Here is a 13229-nt window from a genome sequence, read left to right on the forward strand (position 1 = left end):
ACAAAACCCCTATGAGCTGATTATCACTGATTCACAACACAGTTAATCAACAATACCCCTATGAGCTGATCATCACTGATTCAATAACCCAGTTAATCAACAATATCACTATGAGCTGATCATCACTGATTCAATAACACAGTTAATCAACAATATCACTATGAGCTGATCAACACTGATTCAATGACGCAGTTAATCAACAATGTCATTCTTATTATTCCATTTATGTTTGTTCGTGTATTAATAATAGTATCTAAATTATATTATAAATTGTACTCATGAAGTTATGCTAACTCTGTATATATTTTGAGATTGAACTAACAATATTATTATTGTTTACCCGGAACACGGACTATAGCCGACACGGCCTTTTGTTAGCTTGTCTGTGTCCAGGCAAGTTTACCCGGATTTTGCCCGCAATTGTTAATATATAAAAGGGGCTCGAACTTTATAGCGGGCAGTTGGTTTTTGGACACGATACGATACAATACAACTATTTTATCCGCAACCAATCTTATTTATTAAACCGGATTATTATCCGGGGGCAATTTGATACGTGCCGGTATCTATCCTAAGGACATAAAAACCGGACTACAATATATTACAGGGCTGTTGTCCGGACTACGTAACACAACACTCAGTGGCCAACCTAGTCAATAACAACAGGTAGTAACGGACTGGGTACAACTTTAAAGGTAGTTGCACGCAATCCATTACATCTGGAGGCAGCAGTGGGATAGGATAACTCCCACTCAAAGCTCCAGAGTTCGATGGATCAGGAGACGTAGAGTATTTTATCCAACAGTTTGAAGATGTAATCATGGCAAACGAATGAAGACCATTAGCTAGTATACTTCACCTCCGGGAAGTGCTGAAAGATGCAGCCCGAGAGTGTGGCAAGGCTGGAACAGTGGAAGAGATTTTTGAAAACCTTAGAGTGTGGTTTGGAATGACCGTGAGAGGGGCTCAGGCTCAGTTGTCTGTCTTGAAGCGAGATTTCAAGACCAGTCTTCAACAACATGCTGCATTGGTGGAAAAGCTAGTGACAGTGGCATACCCGGATCTACCCCCTGTACACAGGAACATCATGATGCGGGACACTTTCACTAATACATTGGGACACGCAGGGTTGCAGAGACACTTATTAGCGGTGCCTACACCCACCCTGGCCGATGCAGTACGCGCAGGAAATGAATACCTGCAAATCCAATCACTATTCCCAGGCAGCTCACACATCAGACAAATAGACGAAGACGGGGAAGATGTGTTAAACGTCACTCAGGCCCGGAACGACTCTCTGACAAATATAAGTAAAGTGCTACAGAAGCTGGTGGCTGAGATGGCTGAGTTAAAAGCAAACCAACACAGGTACATAAACAGACGCTCAGAAAGGCAACCTATACGGGAGCCACTCAAGTGTTGGGGGTGTGGACAAGAGGGCCACCCACACAGGAGTTGTCCTACTCACCCACGAAAAACTCGAAAGTTTCCAAACACAGGGCCGGGAAACGAGGAAAGCCTGCAGCAGTAGGACTGCCTACTGGCTGCAAGAGGGCACCCCCAGATAAGAAACAAAAAATATACAGGTACGACAAGGATGCCTGGGGAACACCAATAGAGGTTGGCAGTCTCCAAAAAATGCTTGTCGACAACCAGTACCTGCACAAAAGTTTGAATGTAAGCTTCAAAATAAATATGAGGTACTTATGAGAGAATCAGAAACCGAAAACAAGAGTTGGGTCCGCCTCAAAGTGATCAGGTAGAAACTTACCAAAAACAGCTTGGACAGAAACAAAAAATCCTGAATCCTGAAAATTCCTTCCTGAAAGACGGAAGCTCCACGGTGACCGCCTTTAGACCTGAAACTCCCTGAAAGACGGGAGCCACAGATAGATATGACAGAAAGTTTAAAGAGACCACATGGGTCTAGCTATTACTTACCTGGAAAAAGTGTGAGGCAAACCGGTACTGTTCCTTTTAGATACCGGCTGCAATACCAAACTGATCAGTAAGCGCATGTTTGATCAGCTACCTCAAAGTTTTAAACAGCAGCTTAAGCCATGTACGACACATGGACAACTGGCAGACGGGAGTCGACTGCCTTTCTATGGAGTGGCACAACTGCCTGGTCGCCTCCGGGATATGAAATTCGAGGAAACCTTTGTTGTGAGCAGTATTAGCGAGGATGGGATTCTAGGAATGCCTTTTCTTGCTGATCATGGACGCAGGATGGATTTTGGTCAGCCCACCATAACTATTCAGGATTTGGTAATGCCTTGCGTGGACCGTTATGGGCGAATACTACAAAACAAAGTTCAGTTAGTTCGAAGTGTGGAAATTCCGGCCCGTTAAGAAATGACAGTGCAGTGCCGGATCACGACTCGAAACTACTACCCTGTAGGACTAGTGGAGAGTGGAGGAGAAATACCTCTGGCTACCAGCCTCAATCAACCTCATAAAGATGGCCGGATTGTGGTTAGGTGCATGAACCCGTTAGATCAGCCATTGAGAATTCCTGCTGGGAAAACTGTAGGAATGTACACGGAATAGAGGAAAATGACAGAAATGCCAGCGGTAAAACTTTCTCAACGAGCAGCAGTAACGGCCGTGAAACAGGAAGTCGGATCCACGTGGGTCCCAAAGCACTTGCAACAAGTGTATGAGGACGCATGTCGTGGTTGTCGAGATGAACAGCAACGACGACAGTTGGCTTGCTTACTGATTGAGTATAGCCAGGTATTTAGCACCACTGACGACGATGTGGGACAGACGACTCTGGTGGAACATTCCATTCCTATCATAGAGGGAGCTCGTCCCATACATCAGCCGCCACATCGGTTGGGCCCTCAGAAGGAAGCCGAAGCCGAATGACAAATTCAGGAACTGTTGTCGAAAGGGTTGATCGAGCCCGCGAGTGGTGCATGGAGCTCTCCAGTGGTCCTAGTGAGGAAAAATGATAATAAGTGGAGGTTTTGCGTTGACTACCGCAGACTCAATGCCATCACAAATCAAGATGCTTACCCTATACCCAGAATTGACGACAGTTTGGACGCACTGTCAGGAAGTAAATACTTTAGCACACTGGACCTGACCAGTGGATATTGGCAGGTGCCACTGGACCAGGATGTCAAAGAAAAATATGCATTCACGACACGCAGTGGACTGTGGCAATGGAAGGTGTTACCCTTTGGGCTTACTTCGGCTCCCGCCACATTCCAACGGTTAATGGAACAGGTTTTTCAAGGTTTACACTGGAAGACGTTACTGCTGTATCTAGATGATGTGATAGTGGTGGTGCCTGACTTTGAGACCCACGTGAGTAGGCTCCGAGAAGTGCTGGAACGCTTGCATAAGGCTGGATTAAAGCTTAAACCATCAAAGTGTGAGCTGTTTCGCTCCAAGGTACGGTTCCTAGGACACGTGGTCAGTGCTGAGCGAGTAGCTACAGATCCCGAAAAAATTTGTGTGGTAAAGGAATGGCCCCCACCCAAAAACTTGACGGAGCTCCAAGCGTTTCTGGGAACTGCTGGATATTACAGACAATACCTCCAATATTATGCTACAAATGCAAAACCCCTCTCTCAACTGACCAGCAAAAACACGCCGTGGCGGTGGGGCGAGACAGAACAAGGAGCCTTTGAAATACTAAAAAATGGTTTGGTAACGGCTCCGGTGCTGGGATATCCAGATCTGTCTAAAACCTACATCTTAGACACCGATGCTAGTGGGGTGGGTGTGGGAGCTGTGCTGTCACAGAAACATAATGACCAAGAAAGAGTGGTGGCGTATTACAGCAAGACCTTATCACCTGCTGAAAGGAATTATTGCGTAATACGAAAGGAACTGTTGGCAGTAATTAAAGCAGTGAAGCATTTCCGACCCTACTTATATGGACAACAGTTCATACTGAGGAGTGACCATGCTTCACTCCGGTGGTTATGTCGGCGAAAGGAGCCTTCGGCACAAGTTGCTCTGTGGCTAGAAATCTTGGCAGAGTTTACATATCGGTTAGAACACCGAGCTGGAGAAAAACATGGCAATGCAGATGGCCTTAGCAGACAAGGCCAATGTGAAGAATGTAGACAATGCGAAGCGATTGAACGAAGAGATGGCGGACCAACCCACAAGGAGTTAGAACAAGAAGCTGACAGAGTTACTAAGATAACGACTCAGGAAGAGAGCCAAGCCAAGCAATGGTCCAGACTGCAGAGAGAAGACCCTGGACCTGTAGGAAGGATGTACAGGGCGATAACACTGAATGAGAACCTTACCGACTCGGAGGTCGAGACAGGTAGTACCGAATTAAAAGAATTATACAAACGACAGAAGGCTGTGGAAGTGAACACTGACGGGGTGATGGTGATTCGGAGAATCGTACAGGGCCGAGCTAGACGATGTGTGGTGTGCCCCAGAACTAACCGGATGGCTATAACCTGGAACACGCACAACATGGCTCACCCTGGGATACATAAAACCACACAACGTATCAGGTTACACTGATATTGGCCAGGACTGGTCACCCAGGTTAGGCAGACAATACAGTCCTGTGAGGCCTGCCAGGTGGCCAAGTCTGGGGGAACCAAGACCTCAAGAAGCCGCCAACGCATGTATGCCGGGAGGCCATGGCAAAAAGTGGCTGTCGACTTGGTGGGCCCATTGCCAGAAACAGAGAGGAGCAATAGGTGGATATTGGTCCTGACTGACCACTTCACCCGTTGGCAGGATGCACTTCCAATACCAGACGCAACAGCTCCTACAGTAGCCCAAACACTAGATGAAAGAGTATTTTGTTGCATGGGACTCCCAGAGGCAATTCATACCGACAAGGGAGCCCAATTTGAGTCTGTTTTAATGACCGAACTCTGTGCCCTGTGGGGCATCAAGAAAACACATACTACCCCCTACCATCCTCAAGCTAACGGAGTGGTGGAGAGAAATAATAGGATGTTGGGAGACGCCCGACGAGCTCTACTACTCCGGAGGGGAAGTGATGAGTGGGACACACTTCTTCCACAGTTAATGCGGGCATTCCGTGGCACCCCACACGTAGTGACGGGTGAGACAGCTAACTTCCTGATGTTTGGAAGAGAACTTCGACTCCCCAACCAACTACAATGGGGACCGCCTCCAGACGCCCCTGTAACTCGAAATGAATATGCAATCAACATCCAAACACGGCTGACAGAGGCACACGAATTGCTCAGAGAGCAACAGCTTAACATTCGTCAGACAGACGCAGATGAGCCACCCCTATATACGGTGGGAGACCTAGTCTTGCTGGAAAATAAAAGAAGGAGAAAGGGGGAGCATCCCAAACTACGGGCCAAATTTGTTGGACCATACCGGGTGGTAAACAGCTTTCCAAACCACACTTATGAGATAGAGGCCCGTGGACAGCCCTCCGTTCAAAACGAGTGCCGTTTGAAGCTATACATGCGAAGAGGAACTGGGCAAAGCACCTGGGTCAAGGGAACCTGCATTACGCCCTAACATGAAAGGCGCCACAAGAAAGGCAAAGAACCCACACACAAACCCGGAGCTTCCCCCAGCCATGGAGGTAGAGCAGGACACGCCGAGAAGAAGTCTCACATAAATAGAATATATATTACGCAAACAAGATGTTAATATGGGTGGCCCCCACAGGCCCCTATTGAAGGGGGAAGAAAGACGCCATGTCAGGAAGGGCTAATAGAGACAGATAAATCCGAAAATGAAGGAAGAACGACAAAAAAGATGGAATCCAAAGATCCAGGAGCATCCACAGGAACACAAGGAACAAAAGTGAGGGACAAAAGCCCACCAAGGGCCAGGAGACCTCCAAAAAGATTTTAGGATTATTACTGTAGTCATATAAGGTCAAAACAGAAAAAGAAATTTGGAAAAAGCTTCAAGGATACCGAAATTAAGGATGAAAAGATATTGGCCAATCAGCAAACAGCGAAAAATAAACCATGCGGTTATCCATTATACAAACAGAAACTAACGTATTACTCACGGAATACGGGAACTCTAGCAGACGACAGTTCATGTAAACAAAAGCCGTGTTTAAATAGAACAACAATACGAGACCTTCCCATTCTAACGATGGCCAGAACATTGCATAGACGATCAGACCGGAGAGAAAATAGCCTGGAAAAATTACTGCTCGAATTAAATAATTCAACGATAGAAACTGGAGTGGATAACGAACCAGAAAATCAGTGCTTGGACGAGATCCTGGGTTTTGAACATGCTACTAGAACTCAGGACGTTGATTTTGATAAAGAAATCAGAAAAAATATTGCAGAGTCCTACGGAGACAAACAATTTTGCCGTGATAAAGGATCCACCTGCTTTAAAGGCAGTAGGGGGACCCGGATACCCCCCTCCGGGTGTCATAGCAAAGAAAGAAATGCGCGCAGAGGACAAATCCAGAGAAAAGGTCATGTCATTCCCTACAATCGAGTCCTCTCGGAACAGTCTTGTTGTAAAGGCAACAGGGATGTCCAATGAGGAGCATAAACTCGGATCGTACGAAAGGACCAGACAGGACCCGGCCGAGCTGGATCTGGGGTTAGATCTGAGTGATGACTTTTCAGATGAGGAAGAAGAATTCCCTATTTTACAACCAATAGACAAACTCTCAAAGGAAAACGCTATCGGAGAAAACAAGTCGACCAATCACCCGGTTCAAGAGTACCCGGAGACCCTCATACGCAGAGTGGCGACAATTGGCAACGATAGTCACGTTCTGTCCCTAGGTAGAAACCCACCTGAAACCCGAAGACAGAATAAAAAGGGAGCTCGAGAACTGCACGTGTGCCGAGAACACGTAACTATGGAAGGGACAAAGAAACTCAAGTGGCTACGACCAGAAACTCTTACAAAAATAGAAGCTGCAATCGGGACGGACGGCGTCACATGTCAGATTTGTAGACTGGTTTCCAGTAAGCGGAGACTAAGAATACACGTAAAGCAACACTACACCCGATTGTATTGCTCTTGTGGCTACACTAGCATGAGCCGAGACTCTGTTTACTGCCATCAGCTGGCTCAACGATGCGGACAATCTTCCCAAGAACGTCAGATTTTTGAAGTAGATAAAGAATCTCATGCCAATTTCATTAAAACAATTCTACCGACAAACTCGAGCAAGTGGCTTCTGTGCGCCTCTACACGATTAGGTCCCAGAATGTACACACATCAACCGGTTTCAAACAATCATACAACACAAGATGCACAAACCAGAGACAAGATGATTAAGAAACGATCACTACCTGCTGTATTTACTCGTCTGGGCAACTGGCATATCCCAAAAAGAAAAAAAGGAAATTACCCAGGAGGAAGTAACTTCCACAACACACTCTAAAACTATCACGGACGACGTGTCACGACAGCCTCTCCGTTATATCACAAAGACACAACCCCACATACGGATCGAGGAGCGAGACGCCGTCATACAAATCGACAAAAATAAGGAAAAACGACGACATAGACTGACCCTCGCCCATAAGTTAGAGGACGAATGCGATCAACTAGAAAGGACAATACAACAAAAACGTACAGGGATTCGGCGACTATACCGTGAAAATTAAAAGAATAAATTAGTGATCCCACATCTCACTAATGAAGGGGGATGTGTAATGAACTGTGTAACTCAATAGCCGCCGATCTACCAATAAATACCGCAGCTAAATGAACACAATAACACTTTCATTCTTATTATTCCATTTACGTTTGTTTGTGTATTAATAATAGTATCTAAATTATATTATAACTTGTACTCATGAAGTTATGCTAACTCTGTATATATTTTGAGATTGAACTAACAATATTATTATTGTTTACCCGGAACACGGACTATAGCCGACATGGCCTTTTGTTAGCTTGTCCGTGTCCGGGCAAGTTTACCCGGGTTTTGCCCGCAATTGTTAATATATAAAAGGGGCTCGAACTTTATAGCGGGCAGTTGGTTTTTGAACACGATACGATACAATACAACTATTTTATCCGCAACCAATCTTATTTATTAAACCGGATTATAATCCGGGGGTAATTTGATACGAGCCGCTATCTATCCTAAGTACATAAAAACCGGACTACAATATATTACAGGGCTGTTGTCCGGACTACGTAACACAACACTCAGTGGCCAACCTAGTCAATAACAACAGGTAGTAACGGACTGGGTACAACTTTAAAGGTAGTTGCACGCAATCCATTACACGGGAATCTCTAGTATATAAATAAAAAAATTTTTAAATATAACAAAATATGAATACATAATTATTCTTGCCTTATCTAGAGCTGTTAAAATAACCGGTTAATTTAAAACCTTAGCCAAACCCCACAACCTATTTTATTAGGATTACTCTATTCACTAGGTTGTGCAATCTGCTCTTTTTAGACTGTTCAAAAGTGGTATTCAAAACAAAATTATTCAAAACCTAGAGCAACCAACTAAGCTTACAATGATGAAGCAATGTTTCTTTTTTATGGTACTTGGGATTCTCCAATTCCAATCAATTTAGTTTGGGCTGTCATCGTACAATTAAACCTATGCTTACTTACAGTTGAGCCTAAACTTGTGTATAGTTATATTTATACAAATAGATGCCAGTTAAAAAATATCCGTACATTTTAACTACCTGCCCTCATAACTTGTGATAGTGTTCTTCATAGTTGGTTCGGAATGGAAAACGCGTGGCGAATATTTAGAGGTTTCAACGCGGCCGCCAGCGCATTATAAAAAGCTCAAATGGAGTCGCTTATAATAGTTTATTTGTTGAGAACTCGTTCGAAAAAAATAATACAGGACGTACACGTGTATTGGCTGATCATTATAATAGACCATTTTCTTCCAGTACTTTTTCAGAACATAAACGTAACTCTCACTAGAGAACTGTCACCTCCCTCCTACCGGTATCCTATCGGTAGACAATGCTACTGATAGAATAATGTGACTCAAAACCTATCGGAAATTTTATTACCTAACTGCTTGGAACTTGTCATTCACGATTCATAAATGACGGCTGATGTTATAATCATTGAACTTAAAACCCCTTTTAAGTTCAATGGTTATAATTAAACGCAGCTGCAAGCAATTATAACGGAAGTTTCTTCTAAAAGTTTCCAAAGTAGCAAAATTAATTTTGCGGTGGTATGACACGTCGCGTTAGGCTAACCTATCGAACTAAGGTTGCGTCACCGCGAGCGCATTATGTTTTATTATTGCGTTTCACGCTCTGGCTACGCGCAAGCCAAATATGTCTCAAGAAGAATCTACACATGTTGTTGGTGTTTTTTGCTATCGGGTCAACGTAAGTTGGTCAGATCTCTTATTATCGTCATCATTATAATTGTATTTTCCACCACTTGACCAGCGCGTAAGTGTGGGAGAACATAATATATTGGTAATTAAAAAGAGCTGTTTTTACTAAGAGGTTGTTTTGATATCTTCACTGTAGTTCTATTGCGTTTAGCGATTCAGTGGCTAAATGTATACTTGAAGAATTGCAGTTTCACTTAAAGTTTATTAGTGTTAACTCGCGCCAAGAATGACAGCCGATGTCATGGACAAAAATACGTAGCACAATATCAGCAAGGAAGACAACATTTAGAGTAAAGCCAGCCTAGTTCCACTAAATAACTTATGTTTTGCATAAATATCTACGTCTGAAATTGTTGAAGTAGTGCAAACGTTTTACCTGTTTGCACGAGTAGGCCACTTGGTGCTTCCAAGTTTCTATAATATGAAAATGTATATGGTAGTTTCACAAGTATTGGCTATCGTTTCATGAGCATAGGTGGTACATGAGAAAAAAGAAATTAAAAACGGGCTCATATCGCTAGCAATACATGCATTGTGTATGGTGGTGGTAAGAAGCAACAGAAAAGTCTGTAGTTCAAACATCACAACATCTCATTTACTCTTCAATTACACTCAACAGAAATTAGACATCACATAACCTAGAAACAGGAAGGTTTAGTACTCAAAACATCCAATAGTACACAACTTGTAAAAATCGATGTCTGGCAGAAATGTAAGTCCATTGCAGATCTTCATACACCAAAATTTAATATATAGATGTAGCGGCTGCAGTGAAAAAATATGTTCACGATGAACATATTATTTTAACCATTTAACCTTGCTGTGGTATGGGCGCAAATGTGTTTGGGCAACTGCAATCATTAAGGCATTGATGATTCATGTGTTTGTAACCAGCCCAGTGGAGAGGTTAAGATTTCTTAACATAATATTTTACAGTAGCTGCTATAAGTCGAATTTTGATATATTACAGGCTACAGTAGGCTTCAGTTTAGGCCCGCTATCACTTATCAAAAATATGTGTACAGTTGGAAACGTCAATATAATGGTGCGGTGCTTTTGTAATATTCCTTTCTTCTCACTGCCTCCTCTTATAAAAATACTGGGTATTTTCATAGCAGCTTCCTTGTGCTTTTTCTTCTGCAATAAGATGTGAGCAAAGTGCCTTAATTTAATAGCTAAATTCTAGTTTTACTAGTTTAGAGGCAATAATAAGTTATAAAAAATTATTATATTGTTTTTGTGAATTAAACAAAAAAACATGATGATTAATCAAACTGAATTAATGCAAAAACTTGAATAGCTGATTGAGGCGTTAGTGTTAAAGGCATACTTGCAACAAAATTTACATTACAGTTATTTGGTATCAAAAGATTCACCACTTCTTACTATGCTGTGTTGTAGGTACAAAATATGTTGAGATGTGATTACAAGCTCTTAAAAGCCCAAAAACCAACAGTTAATCGCCGCCATCATGAACCCGCCGTAGCTACAAATATTGGGTATTTTAAAACAGTTTTTCGTGCTTTCTCTTCTGCAATAATGTAGGAGACATAATAGGAGAGAATAATGCAAAGTTCCTTAATTCGATGGCCGAGTTCCAATTTTAATAGTCACACGTGTTGTACCTGTAAGCAGAAACAGACTAATTGTAACCAACAAACATTTAAGTTATAAAAAATAAATGAAAGATTAAAAATATTCTAAACTGTCAATACCTTTTACTTTTTCATTCCACTCTCACCATCGATCATTGTACTCCTGGTATTTTTTGTGAAAGTGTGATCTAATCATATAGGCTATACTTTGGTCAGTTTTTAGTCTTCCTTAAAAAATGGCCAAAAGGAAAATCATGACGCTGAGACATTGCCTGACATGTGAGAACTTTTTGGGTGTCTAAACTGTAGCCTTTGTGTAACGTATTAAACTCATATAATACTAAGTGAATGCCCTTTACATTACAATTGCAATGCCTACACTATATTACCTAACACATTACTTTTACACTATACTAGTTTTACACTATGCCTATTTTCAGCCTATCAAAAATCCGAAACAAATATCTCGTTATCGAATAATAAAAAATAATATAACTCGATAGTTATCGCCCTCGAATAGCTCGAACACGTGATTAACTCGAACGGATCTGTTTGGTCCGTTCCCACGCAATGATAAATTGCTTTAGATAACTCGACCTCAACTTGGTTAACTCAAAGTTTTTTGCCCAACGGCCACTACGACGGTTGTTATCGCAATAGAATATCACTTTATTTCAAGCCATAAAGTCAAACCTCAACTTTTAGTAGTTCTTAGACGTCGTTATTACCATCATCTGCAAAAAATTTTCGATAACGACTTTTCTAAAGGTTTGCAAAAATCAAATTTTGCCAATCATCTGATTAGCGATGGCCCTCCAAAAGCTAAGAAAAGTGAGCTAACCTTCGCATAAACTTAAAGAAAAATCGGCAACTCCTGCTACGCCGTGCATTCATCTGGTGAGGCTGAGAGCCCAGCATGAGATGTAATGTCGTAATGCATATTATAACCAACGTAATTAATATCTTCACTATTATTGATTGCTGTACTCAGTTGAAGGCATAATCTAATGGGTAAGCTCATGACCTCTAGAACTGGAAGTGCCAAGATCCAATCCTCTGTGAAGTGTATTTTTGTCACTAAAATCTGATCTCTATCACTGGACAGACCGACTCCCACATTAATGTATTTTAGCCAAATGCCTGGCAGAGTCGTACGAGGGATAAACAACAACGCAATGAATTTGAGTAACATACTTGGTAAGCTAGCGAAAGTAAACTTACATTTACTAAAACAATGACCGCGTTTGCAGACGGCTAAGTAATAGTTGTCTTGCGTAACTATAATCAACTGATTAGTTAATGACCTCATGAGCTTCAAGCTTGATTATTTTAACCAATGCAATAAAAATGCTAGCAGCCATTGAAAGTTTTGCTATCATAGTGTAGTGGATTAGATTGCTGGCCTGCTGACAGAGAGGTTCTGAGATCAAATCATCTGCGAAGCAGATTTTTTATTCCTAATTTTTAAACGCAATAACTGGACTGACCACAAACATTGAGATTCATATATATGGATATACACTTTTGCAGAACTATGATCAGGCACATTTCATCCAAGTCCTTCAGCTAGCTCTACCATCATAAGCTCATTAATATACTCCTGAATATGTTATGAATAAGTCAGTTATGTTAGTTTCCAACACATTCACAACACTCAAACACTAGTTTCCATTTCAGTCAGTGCTTTTGTTATTCCCTATTTATTGGAATGACGTCATTCCAATAAGCCAAAACTTTCCTCTTGCTATTTGCAGTGTACATGCAGTTACAACCAACCAAGCTATGTTCATTCATCGTATGCAAGCTACAATATCAAAATGATTATGTTGAAACCTCAAGTTGAGCTGGAGGTTTTGGGAGATGTCAAAACACTTATTAAACAGTATTTCTATGTTCTTTAGTAGTTGTGGTTTTGCTGTCTCATTCTTCACTCATCAGTTTTAATCTTGACTGTGAGTTTTCATGCTCTTAAAGTCTGATGAGATAAAAGGAGAAACATATCAGTTTATCTTTTAGTTTCAGATTTCCAGTGCTTTCTATTATTCGGTTGTCTTCTCTTTATCATCTATTTAGTCAGTTTACCCTATTCTATTTTTAGACTATCAACACAATAGTCCATGGCTGTGGTGTTAAGTCACATGACATAAGCAACATGTCATCTTATTTGCGTTTGTACTCCTATTTTCAAATTTAAAATTTTTAACTTTTCATTCATTTGAAGCATCTACATACAGCTGCACCCGATGTTTACATTCTCAGTGCTGCTGCTTGATGCTGCCAGCCATATTTTAAAATTGGAGCAAACCATGAACTGATGACTATGT

At 41.8% G+C, this 13229-nt stretch overlaps 1 protein-coding gene and 1 pseudogene across 1 annotated transcript in view; one reads left to right on the forward strand and one right to left on the reverse strand.

Annotated features, from left to right (window-relative positions):
* The window catches only part of LOC137401798 (32 kDa beta-galactoside-binding lectin-like), a 28286-nt pseudogene extending 27464 nt beyond the window's left edge, over positions 1-822 (reverse strand).
* The window catches only part of LOC137401912 (nestin-like), a 1051237-nt gene that overhangs the window by 138411 nt on the left and 899597 nt on the right, over positions 1-13229 (forward strand). The gene's annotated exons all lie outside the window — the stretch shown is intronic.

This window comes from Watersipora subatra, chromosome 8 (genome assembly GCF_963576615.1).
Source record: "Watersipora subatra chromosome 8, tzWatSuba1.1, whole genome shotgun sequence".
Taxonomy (NCBI): Eukaryota; Metazoa; Bryozoa; class Gymnolaemata; order Cheilostomatida; family Watersiporidae; genus Watersipora; species Watersipora subatra.